The sequence below is a fragment of the Salarias fasciatus genome, chromosome 10, assembly GCF_902148845.1.
Source record: "Salarias fasciatus chromosome 10, fSalaFa1.1, whole genome shotgun sequence".
Classification (NCBI taxonomy): domain Eukaryota; kingdom Metazoa; phylum Chordata; class Actinopteri; order Blenniiformes; family Blenniidae; genus Salarias; species Salarias fasciatus.
Window position 1 is genome coordinate 6582826 of NC_043754.1, and position 14991 is coordinate 6597816.

General features: G+C 42.0%; 1 protein-coding gene across 5 annotated transcripts in view; it reads right to left on the minus strand.

Moving 5' to 3' along the window:
* Positions 1-13486, minus strand: part of specc1 (sperm antigen with calponin homology and coiled-coil domains 1) — a 77032-nt gene extending 63546 nt beyond the window's left edge. For 3 of the 5 annotated variants that reach the window (XM_030100496.1, XM_030100500.1, XM_030100501.1), the window contains exon 1: positions 13389-13486. The gene's annotated coding sequence lies outside the window, so the exon portion shown is untranslated. Of the gene's footprint in view, positions 1-313; positions 547-13388 lie in introns of those variants that run through there. The other 2 variants (XM_030100497.1, XM_030100498.1) reach the window with 2 other exon arrangements.
* Between the last annotated feature and the right edge of the window lie 1505 nt (positions 13487-14991).

Here is a 14991-nt window from a genome sequence, read left to right on the forward strand (position 1 = left end):
GCCACTGCTGTAAAAATCTTGCGTAAATGCTGCCTCTATGTATATAATGGACTGCGAAGTTCAGCCCAGCCCACATTTCCCCTTCAGAAAAATGCTGTGGTAGTTGACAGAAAAGTGAAAACCCTGGCAGAAATAAAGGTACCAGATGTTCTTTCCAACTTCACCTTGATCCAAAATAAACTTCACCGCTCCTTTAAAGCCACACAGCAATCACCGAAGATACAAACGCACAAGTGAATGTCATCCGGCGATGGCAAAGGGAGTGATGAAAGAAGAAAAACAACCTGCGAGAACAGTGATACAGTTCACTCACGTTCGGAGGATGCAGTCCCAAAGCCCGTCCTCTACCCGAGTGCCCTCCAGCAGCACCACTGACCCAAAATGTGTGTCCTCGGCAGAGGTCTCCAGAGACACTCAGGGTGAGAATGAAGGGTCAGGAGCGGCGGCTGCGAGCCTCCATGCAGCAGTCAGGGTGAGGAAGTACTGCCAACCACAGCGCGGTGCACGCTGCTGCCTCTTTCACTCTCTCTCATACAAAGAGGAAGAGAGCACGGCGGCCTCGGCCACGGGCATGTTTTTCTCCTTTCACAGTTTTTCCAGACTTTTGCTCACATGTGAGAAACAGACGGAGACGAGGCCAGAATGGGCTGGGAGGAGGAAGAAGAGGAGGAGGAGGAGGAGCAGATCCCTGCCGTGTGACATGAAGACAGGCGGGCTCGGCAGTGGGGAATGACTTCTATTAGAAGTGATCACACAGACAGCTCTCTTTGCTTCATTCACAGGACAGTGCTTTGCAGCATGATTTAACCTGACTGAGGCCGTGTGTGAATCCTGCGTGGGTGAGACAGCAGGTTTATTGCGCTCCTAAATCTGAAAACCACAACTGTGTGAAACAAGGTCTTATCCCGGTTTAATGGCATTTCTGTGTATGTCTTCTTCTCTCTGGTAGAAAAATAAAGATTGATTTACGAGTGCTTTATTTCCAAATTACATGCAGACTGTTTGGGCACAAACAACATTAACCAACCTCGACAAAGCCAACTTTTGTCTCACAAACACTTCATAATACGAGGGCGGATTGTTTGCGGAGGGGTCAGCATTTTATCTTCTCCCATGCTGGTCTCGTCTGAATGCCGCGGTGCGCAGCCTGCCAAGGCTGTGCAGAGCGTGTGGGCAGAGGGCGCAGCTCTCTCTGGGCCGGCATGAAACGGGCTTCAGTTCGTGGCAGGCGGTAAACTGAGGAACTCGGTCTGACCACACCCCGACACACGACCACAGAAAGCTGCCTCTCAGGAGGGCAACTGCACAGAGTTGAGCAACAGTTCAGAAAGCAGCATAGAGTTTCACACCCTGCTGCAGATCAAGATTTTCACTGTGATTTGACGTAGTCTGCGTGCTTTTGGTGTCGCTGATTGTAGGATGAGAACACGCTCTCCTCAACTTTGTGTCAAGTTGTCACATATTTCTATGTAGTAAGTTCAGATTACATAGCAACTACAAAAAAAAGTGTCTAATTTCTTATTTAATGTGATGAAGACAAATTATATCATAAGTTTTGGTGAACAGTCATGTAACAGTTGCAGGCGTACACACGAGGACCAACTCATACAAGCCTCCAATTAGCTGTTTTTTTTTACTGCAAATTGATCCCAGCAGGCATTACCAACAACCTTCTTTAATGGAAAAGTCATTAGAAATGTTGACGATTAAAGTTTTCTGCTTCACTAAGCTCTTTATTTCTTTTATTTGAATCGGCTTTCTTTACTTAAGCCCTCAGGCATCCGAAGAAACCCTATTAGAAAAACAAAACAAAACAAAAAAGCTATTTAAAAGAAAAAAAAACTTTACAGATAGATTTTTAATTTGGGTTTGTTTATTTTTGTTGTTGTTGTTCATAGCTGTCATGGAATTTTAACTTTTAAATATCAGTATGATTATCTTGTGTCATATTCAAGACAAAAATTCATTATTTTCCACACAACATATGTCAGGTGGCTAGTGAGTATGATAACGATTTGCCAAAATAATGACTGTTAAACATTTTTTACTATCTGTGTACATCATTAGGAAAAAAAGACATATACACACACTTTATTCTGCTTCTGTGATAATCCATTAAAAGAGATGCCTCTCGACCATAAAATCTTAAGCACAATGCCATCAGCACGTTCTTACTGATACAGTTTATTTATGACTCATAGCGTTTCTAGCTTGAGATAACTCAGTGCGACCTAACATGCCTGCTGGCCCATAACTTGAATATAACGAGAAAGGAAACTGCATTTTAAAATAGAAATGGCAGAAATGGTAAGACAGCTGAAGACGGTCGTATTTCAGAGACAGACTTTTCTTCTAACATGAAGCTGAATGTCCGAGGGACCGTTCAGTGCTGAGACGAGCTGAGATGTCGTCATCCAGAGTTAGAGTTACTAAAAATGACATCCTGTTTTTGGACCGTTTGTAACTTCCTCAGATATTCATACTGTTACCAGCAGCTGCTTTTCATCTATGACTTCCATCATTGGACCTTTATATTGTTGACAATAAAATCTCCAATATGGAGCACGACTTGGAAGGAACTGAGATTGAAAACCTGCTTCAATTAACTCACACCCACTAAAAACCACACACCAGAGTGAGAGGTCAGTATTTACCAATGTTCTGGTTTACAAGTTTCCATACTGCCACCCTTCTCTGCACAAATTAAAATCCGTCGCTTACGAGAGTTTAAATTTGGAAGCAGGAAATAGCAAGGCCCTGGAGTATACAGGCCCAACGTTATTAAAGAATGATGGGAAACAGGCGCATGCTGCTGGATGCTCAGTGGAAGAGGCGGCTGTCAGGGGGATTCCTGTCTTTGTGCGACACAAGTGGCTGAGAGAACAGACCACCGAGCAGTGCCACACTTCCCTCCCGGTGCACACACACTCCTGACGCTCGTACAGTGAGGACTGCTGCCCGCCTGCTAATCTCTTCCTCTTTCCTCCATCTTTCGGCAGGAAGGAGCACTGAGTCAGCCACGCCACACAGACACAACACCGTCATACACGACGGGAAAACAAATGACAAATGTGGAACAGGCTGAGATTGAATCAGCTGACTGTGTGCCGAAAATAAACCTTTTTCTCTCCGTGTTCACAGGGCATGCGAAAGTTGAGAAAGCAACAAACAGTGAGTACAGTGTGGCAAGACTGTAAAATCAATGTTCACTGTAATTTTTTGTGCAAAGATCCCGATGGTATACTGACAGCGGAAAAACAATATTACAGTAAAACTGCAAAAGTGCTTTAAAAATTACTCCGAATTTCAGCAATCTTTACACTGGGAGAAAAGCATTCGGGGTGCAAACGATGAGTCAGCGAAACAATTACATGTTTGTGCCCTCAGTCAGCACCAGAAATACAAGTCGGTTAAATGAATTCATGTTTTATTCATGTGAAAGGCAGCTTAATTGTCATGCAGCCACCCACAACTAGTCGGTAATTTTAAAAGCGCATGGCAATGAGAAGGAGAGATCCTCTCAGTTAACCTCCACAGTTTATCAGGACTTACAGAAAATGAAAAAAATTGAGCATTTAGATTGTATTAGGAATAAAAACAGAAACATACTTAGCTCAATGGATCCAAAAGCAACCATATTCAACTCAAACAAGTCAAGCTGCAGCGGCCAATGTTGACCAAAGAGAAAATACATGAAGTCCACACAGAGAGGCCTTCCCTGCACCAAACCACCATGAGCATTAATGTGTCACTCTGAAGCCCACTTTTAAAATATCAATATTTTTATATCCATCAATCTTTGTCATTTCAATCGTATGATGTCAGGGTGGATATATGGAAAGGAAACAAAGCCAATAAGTCCCTGTCCCCCATAACTTCCTCCTCCCCTTTTTGGAAGATTCCACTCCGCTCTGTCTGAGTACTCACGAGATATAATCTCTTGCATGGGCTCTGGGCTGACCCGGGGCCTAATCCCAGTTGAACGTGCCTTGAAAAAATTAGAAAAAAATAAATACATTTTTTTTGAAGATGCAAAAAAAAAAAAAAAAAAAAAAAAAAAACTGCTCGGAAACATTCAAGGAACACTATACTGAAATGGCACAGTATTGCACAAAAACCATTTAAAAAAAGGTTACAATAATAAAAGAAACACACACACAAATACATGCATACATACGTACAAACAGTAGTCGTGCCACACTACGATATGTATCATATGAGTCTTTTCCAATACACTGCTCCATTGAACAGATGTCACTGTTGTCAGTCCTTATTAAGCAAATACCTCTGAAGGATTAAGCTGTGATTTCACCGTACAGGCAGTTCTCTGCCTGTACGGAGTGTGCAGTTGGAGCTGGGGTGTTATTTCAGTCTAATTTCGACACCAACCCTCTATAGCAGTGAGGACGTGTAACTGTGGAAACGGGCTGGATGCCGATCACAGTACCAAGAGAACTGTAAATAACTTCTTTACTGAAGGAAGTGAAGGTTATTGGATGAAAATTACAGCAGTTGAATGAAGCCTGTGCGCATATTACTGCTGCTATTTAGAAAATACTGCATAAATAAAATGTTTCTCACTTCAACATCCAAATATCATAACATTTGCATGTGTGCATGCATTGCATTCACTATCGCTTCAGTCATGCCTGACCACGCTGGCAGCTCTGCAGCATCTGTACCACATCTGGATGTGGGAACGCAACGTGTGCAAAGTCAAGATCTCAGCTAAAGTGAAACAGGAAGAGTGTGGGATTAGTTTATATGTCACGCTGTGAGACGGTCTCTGTTCTCCCTCTGTGTTCCCCCTTTGGTCTGCAGGGATGTGAAACTCGTACACAACAGGATGCTGAAAGCTGCATTATGGGAACTGTGCCTAATTTCACGCAGAACAACACAGCAGCAATCCTGTGCCACATTTTGTTGTTGGCAGTGATTTAGGAAAATTAAATGTGAGTAAAGCTTTGAGGGCAAACAATGAAATCAGTGCAGCTGTACAAACTATAGCATATATTATTCAAATTGCTCTGCAGGGAACAGAGAAACCTGAACATAGAGCTCTGAAGCTCATGCACACATGTATGTCCATGTTTTGGGCAGCTGACTGTGCATTTTAGTTGTTTCTCAAACCAAAACACAGAAGAGTGACTTCTCCACATCCCTATGTGAAAGAGTCTGATAATAAAAGCTGCTGCTTAAATCAGCATCTTTTAGTTTGCCAAGGGATGAAAAGAAAGCCGAGTCGGTGAGGAAAGTGCTGACTCTGCAATTTCTTCTTCAATCTGGACCTAGATCAATAGGTTGATGGGATGGTTGCACAGCGGGGCGTTCCAAACTTTCAACGCAATAAGGGCTCACTGTGGGATGCAGGCTCATTAATGCTGTGGTCCATATTCAAGCAGAGATGTAGGGAAGTTTTCTATATTTAAAGTTCCCGATAACGTGTGCATTTAAAATAGCTTTGGTGCAGAAGTTGCATGAGCTGTGCACATAAATATAACTTTAAAAGCCATTTCTCCCGTAAATATTTGACACCGATACATTTTGAGTGCTGAAATTTGGTTGTTAATGATCTAATATGTTTTCTTTTTCCATCTTCTCCACCGGTTTATCCAGCTTAGCTCCTCGGGTGCTGGAAGCAATTTCAGTGTCATGATGGGTGAAGGCTGAATACACCTTGGACAGGTCTCTATAGGTCATCCCATAACAAACACTCAGAGACACCCACACACACGCCAAGTGTCCTCAAATGGGTGTTTTCAAACTGTGTGAACAAACATCAGGAGCTGAAGAAAATGCACGAAAAGAACATGCAAACTCCGCACAGAAAGCTGCGCTAGCCTAGCCTGTACTCAAACTGTGGACGATCTCACAAGGCGAGAGTCTTCACTTCAGTTTAGTTCAAGCTCTTATCTTGTTGAATCGTATTGATTCATCTTCTGATGCAAAGCAGTGAAAACTAAAGTCTTTTTTTTTTTGCTTTCTAAGGCATTTCGGATTTTTAATACAGCCTCCACATTGCTTTGGCTGTGAATACGTGATTAACCTGCAAGCCTCCACACCCAGACTCTTGTTTGTCTGTCTTTGATCCTTTACAACAATACGAATACAAGAAATCATTATTTTAGAATAATAAACCATTAAGTCCTTTATCCACCTCATGTACCACTGAGGATCACAGGAGGCTGGAGTTGATTCCAGCTGACGATAAGGCAGGATACACCCCGGACCTCACAGCAGTCAAGGCCATCCATTATTTCCTCCAAAACTGTTCTGTCCAGGATACATCAAGCTCACAGCTTTAAGGGGCTGCGATAGATTTGGTCTTCATGCATATTTCATTGCCTCCATCCTCAGTTTCATCTCTCCCAGAGCCACGTCTCCTGAGGGCCGAGCTTCCTGCTCCGACGGAGTCAAAGTTCTCGTCTGATAAACAGCCAGTCGGAGCCACGTTGCACAAACTTCTGCTTCCTTCACCCAGTCTGCTCGGCCTGGCTGCGTGTACGGTGAGTGGGTGGACTTCCACAGAAAACACTCGTACAGCATCCACGAGGACTGTGAAGGAGAATAAAAGCACAGGCGCGAAGCAGAGCTCGGTGATTTTCCACAATGGAACATTGTAGTATTGGTGCCACTGAGTGAGAGTACAGGCCAACTGAAAAGGAGCACTCCCCTCTCAGAGTCTGTGGAGTCTCCACAGTGTGCACACTCACTCACAGACGAGCGCTGTGGCATGAGAGCTACTTGATGTGCAATTTGGGCGTGTTCAGTTTGACTTGTGTGGCTACCGAAAGAGATAACAAAGGGTCAGACATCTTTTAGGCAGCGAGCAAACATTTTGATGACACTCCCTGATGTATAAACATCTAACATTTAAACTGGCCCGTCCCGTTTGCTCTGCCACAATAATTCAATAATGCCAAATCGTCTGCGTTGTCTCACTTAACCAATGGCAATTTTTCCAAGATAATGCAGCTTTTAAGGTGACGCTAAAGGCAAAATAAGATAGACATTGGTGGAAGATTGTCTCTGCTTCACCTCACATGTGGCCCTGATGACCCATTTACAGAAACGGCAGCATTCCTTGGACCCAGCGAGATCGACTGCGATGCTTGTCAAGTATGCAGCCTGTTTCCTGGATGTTTCTGTACTCAAAACATAGCCAGGGGGGAGAAAGATGCTTGGAGCTACCGCCTCCCTGCATGAACAAACAAACAGAAATCACAGTATGCTGGTGCAATTATTTTTATTCAGTGGCCTTTCAGAAGATGACGTATAGGAAAACAAGAAAGAGAGAGAGAGAGTGTCATGCCATCTGTGTCGTTACTGAAAAAGCAACACTTCCTGCAAGAAAGGGGTTCGTTTCTATTCATCCAACAGCCAGAATTCCACTTTGCAACTCATTCCTAATCTATTTATCTCCTCAATTAAAGCCTCCTCCACTGCTGTAATGGACATGCCACTCCAGAGGGCAGACCTCGCCTCTCGAGGACAGATAAGGACGCTTTCTTCGCAGACCACACTGGGTGCCTCCTCTCTGAATGTGCCAGTGAGAAACTGCGAACAGCTGACTTGCCACACCACACAGAGACATGTCTTTCTGACCATACTGCTATTTTTATAAGATCTTCATGCTTGCTAAGGAAGGGCAGGGCCAGGAGGGTCAACAACACAGTCAAATCTTATTATCCTTACAACAACACACAGTGGCATGACAGCAAGATCACCCTTCAATGACAAACCAAACCAATTCAGCCCAAATGTCCCAAACTGGTTCTGCTTTTTTAATGGAAAGTCTGATAAATACTATTTACATATTGGAAAAAAGATTGTTTATTTCAAGCATCCAAGTTGCATCTAAGAGTATGACCATGCTCGAAGGTTTGGTTTGATTACGGCATCAGAGTGTGTTTACTCTGTTAATGTGGTTTAAAGAGGGAATGCTGCCACCTGAGCAGGACAAGTAGCCAGAGAAACAATTCAGGCCGTCCAAAATCAACTCTCTGGTGGAGTTTTGAGTTCAAACTCACAACTGGATGAAGATGTATAAAGAAAATAAATAAACACAAGAGGAGATAGTTGTTGGAACTGCCGTTTTCCCTGCAGCAGATTTCAGGAAGATTTCCTACAACTGGATTTTGCAAAAATTATAAGGCGTATGAGCTTTGATCTAGTAAAAACACAAATAAAAGTGCATTTATTTCAGTACACATTGTTGGGAAAATCACTAAGGTTCTGTGGAATATACAACTGAAATGCTATGAGCCATCTTTTTGTTTAATTTCAAAATTGCCAGTGTGAATATAAAGCACAGTAGACTAAGGTGCAACTTCTCAGTGAGAAAAATACACAAGGAGTGTGAACTCAACCTTAAAACCACATGGTACCGGTTTATGGTAATGACTTTACCTGATTGCAGAATGCAAAGGAAACAGTAATAAAGCCGATCCCTTTATGAGTCTGCACCCAGTCAGTGCACTCACTGAAACACACACGCGCACACACTATACTCTGTTTAGTCTCAAGTTTTTGTGTAACCTGACAAGATCCATCTCAAATGACATCGTAGATAAACTGATGACAGCTTTGAATTGATTAGGTTGATTAAATTTCAGTAACAAAACATTCCAAAAGGAGATCATGGAAATTTGAATGAACAGATAGTGCTTGGCATGAGGGAGACAGAATAATTTCCAAACAATATTTACATAAAGCTTTATTGTGTATATATGAGAGTTCACAATCCAAGCAGCTTTCACCATGAACTGTTTGTATTGGCTTTTCCTCTCCCTTTAATTCCTCCCAACTACACACAGTAACCTTCAATTCAATACTGTATCGAGCGGCGATCCGCCACCTTCACGACCAAAAAATTGTTACCCAATCGAATAAAACTCATCTCAGTCAGAAAACATATTCTAAAATTCAACTATTCAACATTATATTCTAAACTCTTATCTATCATTTTGCTATATGAATACAGCAAACAGCTGCACAGTGGTTTCCAAGTTATTGCTCACACCTCACAGTCAGATTTCTGAAGCTGTGGTGAGTGTGCATGTACTGGGTTTCTTCTTGGACTTCAGTTTCCTCCCACAGTTCAATGACAGGCGCTTGGGGTTAATTTGTGACTCTAAATTGCCCGTAGGTGTGAATGTGAGTCTGACTGTCTCCGTGTGTTTACACTGTGACAGACTGGTGACCTGTCCAGGGTGTAACCTTCCTTCACTGGGATCGGCTCCGACATTCAGTCGGATAAAGTCTTATAAAAGATGGATATCAAACTGTGGTTTATGTGCTTCATGTGCTTGAGTAGAAAGAATAACCACACGTTTAACTACAGTTATTTCTACTTTCACCATGACATTGTAATTTTTCGCCACATAGCAAACATGCGGGTAAATCAAGATCAGCGGAGTGGAAACAAAAGAGTCTGCCCATGTTTGATGATAATATCTTTCTCAGGAGCATTTCTTTCTTTGGATTAGTCCGTGATTAACTCACCAAGAGGTGCGGTCGGAAACGCAACGTTTATCAGCGTATGTGACAAAGTTGTGACGCAGATTTTGGCTGACACACTAAATTAAGTCTTTAAGTGTCACACGTTCACCTCAAACTGCAAGATAAGACTCCAACAGTGTGTTTGAGGTCCTACAGAGCCGCGGTTTGCTGATCCAGCGCTTGCGTCCAGGCAGAGGCGCTCCTGTGTGAAGTTTATGGGACTTTTCCATCATCCAATCACAATCAAAAGACAAGAAAAAGCTCTGATGACGTGCAGCCAATGTGTACCTTTAGATTTATCATTTCCTGTTTTATTACTGAGACTACTGTTTGTAGTGAAAGAGGTGTGTATGCGAGTGTGACACAAAGATTGCACTGAGTCAGCAGGACGTTTTAAAGGTAGCACGACCTTCCACAGAGAGAAACATATCTGTTATCAGAGAACATCCACGTGGAGATCCATGACTCCAGTGTCCTCCTTTCACCAGTCCGACCACAGCTGGTCAAGGTCACTCCAAGCGCTGTTACCGCACCGCAACCACGCCATAATTACAACATGTGGGAGGAGAACTCTGGCTGTTAATTTTCTCCTCATCATCATCTCACAGCCTTTGAGCTAATATGAATGGCTCCAGGACAGAGGAGATGATTAGAGAAGACCTTAAATTCCCTTCATAACATCCCACAATCACTCAAATTCCTCTCATTGAGCGGCGCAGTCAAGGAGATCACCAGATATCAGCGTCTGTCTCACGGAACAAGCCACTCTACGGCTGCACAACTGGACAGGGGTGCTCCCCACACGCAACCCCCTGCTATAAATAGCACGCCAATGACAGGAACAGGCTGGATAATGAGAGAAGCAATAGAAAACCGGAGGAAGAGGCTACGCTGCATTCTCTGCAAGGACACACATGAAGAGCAGCACACATGACAGAAATGTGAGATCAGCAATACGATGGGTTTTTCAGCACTCTCATGATTTGTAAGATGTTTTTATGTCGGTTTCACAGCCTCTAGGTCTGGTTCAAAATAAATCATGGAAAAAGAAAAGACTTTTCATTTGTAAAAGGTGAGCGATGACAAACTGGATCTGTCCACTTTCCAGTCAGACTGCCTGTCATTACAGCCACACGTGACTCGATGCTATTGTTTCCAGCTCAGCCAATCCCAAATCCAGCTCAGAAGACTGATTTCTAACTATTTCCCCTGCTTGGATGGTTAACCGTCACAAAAACAAGGACTGTAATTATCCAAAAACAAACTCCACAGTTGACAGGCTTTATAAGTGACGGGTGCAGCGCTCATTTGAACTCTTTTCTTCTGGGATAATCAAAAGCAACAGACTGAGGTGAAAGCTGCCATCTGTTGCCCACTGGACTTCTCCCAAAGGAGCCACACATGCGTCACTTTACGGCCAGTCTCCCCCACAAACATCACACTTAAAAGCTAAAACCCAATTTGAAATATTTTACAGCTTCACTTTCCCTTTTGTCATGACTAAAATGTCTAATTACACTGTGGGAAGCCATCACGAGTGTTTGTTGTTCGGCGTCATTGTTTTAGACATCGATTCCATGTTTCTAAAACACGTTGGTAAAGCAGTTTACACTGAAATGTTACTTAGCAGGAGCACAACAAGCAGTAGCTTAGTCAGGATAATCCGCCATAACGAAGCATTTAAAGGCCTATTAAAGACATAAACAGTAACGCTTTACGCATATGTGCACTAAAACATAACAAGGCGTCTCTCACTGTTCCAGCTGAAGAGATCTAACGAGCAACAAATGGCCAGCTGATCATGTGAAGCAAAACAGCTCGCAACACGCTGAGGTGGCTCCAGTGGCAACCTGCCATCAGCAGTAAGATCAGGCACTTCCATAAAAACAAAGCAGAATTTCATTGTGTCCTTTAATCAGCTGTGGATTCCAGTGTTTATGTCAGGGAGGAGTGGTTCAAAGAAGCAGGTGCTGAGGAATACTTTGCTACTGCGCAATAAAATGTGAGAGAAAACAGCTCATGCAGGTTGTAATGGAAACAGAGCAATATTGAAGGTTTCACTGTGGAAACTGAGAGCAATCATAAAGCATCATGAGCGGAAGAAGCTGTTTCCCAAATGTTTGAGTAACAGGTCAGAAAAAAAGAGAGAAATGGGGAAATTCTGTTCTTTAAACCAAAAAAAAAAAAAATCTGATTTCTAAAAAAAAAAAAAATCGACTTCAAATATACCAATTTCTAAACAATAAAATTGTAAATAAAAGATAAATACATCGATCTTGTAGCATATAATCTGACTGGCCACCACGTATGTCTCGCCAGTTGTCATTGGCATCAATCATTGTGTAGTGTCCACCTGTCAATATATGATAAAACGGAACTATACTCAAATCTAAAAGCAATGTGAAAGAGTGCAGAGTGAGGATTCAATCTTTAATAATTTTCATATGATCTCAAAGGAAAAAAAATTGTGTCAAATGTTACGAAAGCAGCATTTCATGGTCACTTTTCTTTGTCAATCTGACTGAATTCTTTTCAACTGAGAGATGAGATTATTGTGTTTACATGAACACGATAAGATTGATATGCAGGTTTATGTAAACCAAGAATCTCATCCCAGTCAGTCAGTGGCTCGGTCCCATGTTTTTCACAGTGTCCTTGGCTGTTTGAGATATGTGTGCATGAATGGTGTGAAAACTAGACTCATCCTGAAGCTTGTCAGCATTAAATACATATTTATCATCTTGTTGTGTTTCTCTGAAACTGTACCAACTTTCTCATTGTTCAAAGTCCAGTCACTAAAAGACAATTACTGCAGCTATGCACAGTGAGAATAACCTCAGCCCAATTAGGAAGACATGATTGGAACAAGCATGTACATGAACTCTGTTTAATTAAATAACAATAAGGACAGACCAGCCCATTTCTTTCCTAATGAACCCTAACTACAAGCAGTATTTTCAGTCTAATCAGGCTCGTTCAGTTTATGTTTGCCAATGTAAGCACTTCTCTGATGTGTTATGTGAAAATTGACCATGCTTAAATTCTTCTGATTGTGTTTTTCATCAGTGAAGTTGTTGAGTATTTTCTATAAATAGCTGACTAACCACACAGTAGAACAATTAGAGAACAATGCAGTCAAGGTGACACATCAGGCCTATGAATGAAGAAAGACTTTCCACTGACTCAACAAGTAAAAAAGTGGACTTCCACAACTCCTCTCGACATTGAAGAGATACAGCCTTCAGCTGTATGACCTTAGTGTCTGGTTCCCCCCATAACCCCCTACCCTGAAGATCCACTGCATCCACTCCTGATCACAACTCGATGTATGTTTCCTGAGAGCCACCGCGGAATGAATGAGCCCCGAGGGAGTGAAATTCATGTTTCTCCAGCAGATGTGACGAGACGATCAGAGAGGAATCCTGTTGAACTCGCTGCTCCGCATGGTGCAACGCCGAGCAGTGAAACACTGACGAACACAGGACGGAGGCTTGATGCCATGGAAGGAAATAACACACAAAGCTTCCAGCTGCTGCTCATATTCAGTCCCACTGTTGGAGAATCACTCTGGTGTTGACAACAACAACACCATGAAGCCCTCGGCTGGTTTCTGAGGCAGACAGGTGGAGGCTGGAGGAGCCTCTCAATGAGTGAGCAGCAGCAGAGACATCCTCCGTGGCCATTCACGTTACAAACAAGCGAGCTGTCATGAAGTCGAAACAAACCAAGTCAACCCCGAGACGCACTGTGTGTATGTGTGTGTGTGTGTGTGTGTGTGCGTGTGTGAGCGGACACACAACTCCAACAGGCTAAAACTGAAGAAAGTGTCTGAAACGAGCCGAACCGCGGAGCGAAAGCGGGCAGAAAGAGGCAGGAGCTCTGCTCACCTGTTCAGCCGTTCGTCCTCAGGATGCTGCTGCCGCTTCACGCGCGAGTCATCAGTGTGTCACCGGCTCGTGCTGGAGCCGGTAGGTGGAGCGCGTGGAGAGAGTTTGGTGCAGTGCTCAAAAGGACTTCTGGGAAATGTAGTCTTCATTGAAACGATTTCGTAAGCTTGCACTCAGACAAAAAGTGAGTCTTTACTTTTGATTGTTTAAATAAAAGGTGCCATTGGATCAAACTGAAAGCTCGGTCACTAATATAAAACAATACAGCGATATGACTCAAAAATAAAAGTCTTTTCATATGCCCCAAACCAAATTTTAATACCAATCAAATCCATCCATCTTCTATGCCACATTTTTTTTTAAATAAGACTCTTTCAGCATGATGAATATAAAATATCATACATACAACTGAATATTGGAGTAGGTATTGGATTAAATAAGTTTTATTTTTTCCTTCCCATTTTCAGACATGTTCAATGAAACATATATGTGTATTGGGTATATATTTCTTTATTTTGTCTATATGGATATCATTTAAAAAATCATATATATATATATATATATATATATATATATATATATATATATATATATATATATATATATATATATATATATAATGTTTTGTTTATTTTTATGTGTTTTTCACTTGATTTTAACATGTTTGTGGTGTACAGTGACCTTGGGTGTCATGGAAGGTGCTGTACATGAAGTGTACTCTTATTATTATAATGTATGTCAGCTCACTATGCGCAGGGGCAGGGTAAACCCTGGATTAGCTGCCAGTCTACTCACTTGTTTAACATCTCAAATGTCTCAGTCTTTTCTTCGTCTCAGTCTTCATTCAGCCTCGGATGAGGTGGTCTTGACTACAACACTACAAACCATAGCACCAATGTGCAGCCCAACCACGCAAATAAATTCCCAAATACCAAAAGCCATGTTTAATCAGTGCACTTGCCACAATTAATAGATTAACACACTTTATTTCACTTGCAAAAACAATGCAACAAATGGAGGCAGAAACGTTATGAGCTGAAGTTCAGAAAATCAACTTGGTTTCTAAATTTCAAAGTAGCTATTGGATAAAGCAGGGATGTCAAACCCATTTTAGTCAGAAGTCACATACAGCACAATATGACCTCAAATGGGCCTGATTAGTAAAGAGGTCGCATGATAGCCTTTGAATGAAACAACTTTAAATGTTTTACTTATAATTATTTTTCTATCAGTCTTCTATATTACAGGACTGCGGGCTGCTGGAGCTGATTCCAGAGAATGCTCATTTCCTGAACGGTAATTTATGACCTGTTGTATGAGGATATATTTCTTTTTCCATCTGCTTCCACTCAGAATCACACGGCGTTCATTAGAGAACACGTTCATTTTCAGGGTACAATCACTCATACTAAAGAAAGACTTACTGACTCCCCCCCTTATTGAAACCTAATGTTCCTCATCTGATTTGTTTTTGGTACCTCAATACTTTATATTTACATATCCATGATACTGCTGTAGTGGTTAACATGCATTCTAAAAAATAAAGAACCTATATAAGAACAGAGTTAGCAAAAATATTGATACAGCATGTATTCTAAAAACA